Raw genomic sequence first — 3222 nt, 5'->3', positions numbered from 1 at the left:
GCTCCGAGTGCCGCCTCTGGCACGCGTGCCATAGGTTCGCCACCACTGACCTATAATCTGTTATTCACTCCATTTTTCCTGCAGTTGCAACTATGATCTCTTTTTAAAATGTATTTAGCCATAAATACATTAAACAACCAAACTATGCACTACATTTTCACACATGCTTATTTCTATCATATACAAAAAGTATTGATATGAAGATATAATATCAGTAAGTGGACAGAGAAAGTGGAAAAGTTACACAATTAGTGCTGATAAAGTGCATATTACTGATGAAGAATTAACCATAGAAATACATTATTTTTAGTGAAAAAGAAAAGTATTATTAATGTCACAGCCAAATGTTATTACATAAAGATAAATCATCTACCAAAGGGAAAAGAGAGAAGAAAACTACTAAAAAATTTGTGCCTGAATATTTAGTTTTTAACTTTACCCGTGTTATACCCTTGTTCACTGATATATAATATTCATAAATAAAAATTTCATATAAACTTCTATTATAAATATATGCTTTTAGTTTTTGCCATATATCATTCTTACCACATTTGACAACTGATGTTTGCAAAATACTTTATAATTCCATAATCCATATCATTATGCTGAGATCATGTTGTCCCTCTCTGTGTGATTTCAGAAGAGTTAAAACAGTGATCTTCCACAGGGCCTGACTGAAAGCAGCTGCTGAGAGTGTGTGTAAAATGTGTTTTGTGACATCACAATCCAAGCTCACATACCCCCTATAAATTTACATGTGATATTGTGACATGAGCCTGAAAAGGTGGGGCCTATGTCCTGATGATATGATACAGCTTCTGTGATTTTTAGAGGCATTGTATTTGAATGATTGCCATATTCAAAACCTCTTTCCACTTTGCATTCTTCAAAATTCAATCTTTCATTTTAAATAATCACATCAATGGTGGTTTAAAAATGTACATTCATTGTTTGCCAGGTGTACTTACAAGTAGACTTGAAGTATTTATTTGAAACCAGTTTTTCTGCTCACCAAATGGTTCACAATTCTCATTAATTCTTGAGTCCTTAAATGGCTCAACTTCTTTTTCTATACTTATCTAATTCCAATCCATCCTCCATCTATCTGTCCATCAATCCATCAATCAATGTCACCTAAAGAGTATTTTCCTTCTCATCATATTCAACAAGCTGTGTAGTTTTCTAAAAAAAAACAAAACACTTTTTGTTTCTGGTTCTTCCATCACCATTCACTGGAGTATAATATTCAATTGTCACCAAGCAATGGATTCCTACTCTCATAAATACAGTACTGTACCTACAGGAGTTTAGTTGACACCAATATATACTTTTTGGCACACATTACATGTATTCATCAACTCCATTCTCATTCACATCTTCATTTGCTTCTACTACATACTTCATCTTTCTTTTACTTTCACCGAGACTCCCTCCCTTTCTTCCTCTCCCCCTTGGAATTTAAACATTGTACTTGGACTGCTTGTTGGAGTTTAAACATTAGGACTGGATACTGTTAATGTATCCCCCTTGCTACCCAGACTAAAGGTTAAAGCCTAGTTTATAAACAGTTATAACCATAAGTGGATTTCCTGATTTATAACTTTTCTGGTTTATTTTCTGTTGAAACTATTTAGGTTGTGAAAGTTGGTGGATGAATATGTCCACGAAACAAACAAGATAGCTACAATGTTGATTCTAGTAAAGTCAGTACCATTGTATATTGGATATCCTTCAAAATAAATAATATTTATTGTAGGCAAAAAAGAGGTTTCTCATCAACTAAAGATCAGGTTAGGGACTGTACACATAACTTCAAAGAGTACATTGGGTCATAGTTATAATAGTTCAGTTATTATGGCTCTGTTTGGTAAAACAAAACAAGAGCAAACAGGTCAATAATCACAGCATTAGAAAATAGGTTGTCAGCCTACAGTCCATCGACTGCCTATGGCCTCAGCTGCAAACGGCATGAGAACTCTTTGGAAGTTTTGCCCATTTTTTCTGTCAGTCAGTTTGTTTCCCAGGATATTTATAGCATCCAGTTGGCTGCAGGTACTAGATCAGAGGTCTCCAATCTTTTGGGCGCCAGGGACCAGTTCCATGGAGAAAGGTTTTTCCACGGACCAGAGAGTGTGTGGTTTTGTGTGCTGCCTGCATCCCACGGATGGGGCTTTGCTTGTTTATGCGGACTGGTTGCTGCCATGCCGCGGCCCAGTACCGGTCCATGGACCAGGGGCTGGGGACCCCTGTACTAGATTGCTTGTTCCTACGCCACTACAAGTCAGCAATCTTCAAATGTTGGATAGATGGGAATATGTTGTTCACAGGAAAAAGTAATCTTGATTGGAGTCACTAGAATACAGAATCATTTTCCACACTGGGAATCCAGCAATCTGTAAACAGATCATTGAGGGGGAAGTTTCTTTGGAATGATGGGAGGTTGTCCAAGTGTGTGTATACATATGCATGTGTGAGCAGGCTAGATTGCATGCAATCTGCATGTGGACCTGCAGATTGTATTGATTAAAACAAGCTCTTCGTGCAGCAAATATCAAAGATCTGAATGTTGTAGTTGGCAATTTTACTCCCAGGTTGAACGGGTCCATGAAATCTTTTTTGAACTGCAGTAAAAATACATAGTATTTTTAAAGTATTCCTATAAAAATACAATAGAAATAAGTTAATATCTGCAATACCTCACCAAAACTGCAAATATTTAAAAACATAAATGATTTTTGGAACAAATAGAAAAAACCCTCCGCTTTTTAAAAGACTGGAATAAAATGAAATACAGAAAATAATGATTGTTTTTGTAATATGAAGACATTGATAGAAAAAATTACCTCATTGTAAATTTATTTTATATGATAACCCATAGACCGAACACAACATTTGGAATTATATTTGCTATTTTTAGTTTAAAATAATTTTATAGGGCATAAAAACAATATTTTGCTGTATGACTATATGTTTATTATTATTTTTTTATTTTAAGCCTGTAACTATTACCGTATATTCCGGCGTATAAGACGACTGGGCGTATAAGACGACCCCCAACTTTTCCAGTTAAAATATAGAGTTTGGGCTATACTCACCGTATAAACTACCCCTGTTCCAACGCACACCAAATAAAAATTAAAAAACATCAGATTTGATTTCAATATGGTAATTTTAATTCAAATGCTTATGACATGCAGGTACTTAGCAGGAAAACTGTCACTT

This window comes from Protobothrops mucrosquamatus, unplaced genomic scaffold (genome assembly GCF_001527695.2).
Source record: "Protobothrops mucrosquamatus isolate PMUCROS unplaced genomic scaffold, P.Mucros_1.0 scaffold2042, whole genome shotgun sequence".
In the NCBI taxonomy this organism is placed as follows: Eukaryota; Metazoa; Chordata; class Lepidosauria; order Squamata; family Viperidae; genus Protobothrops; species Protobothrops mucrosquamatus.
Note: the sequence above shows the minus strand (reverse complement) of the source record.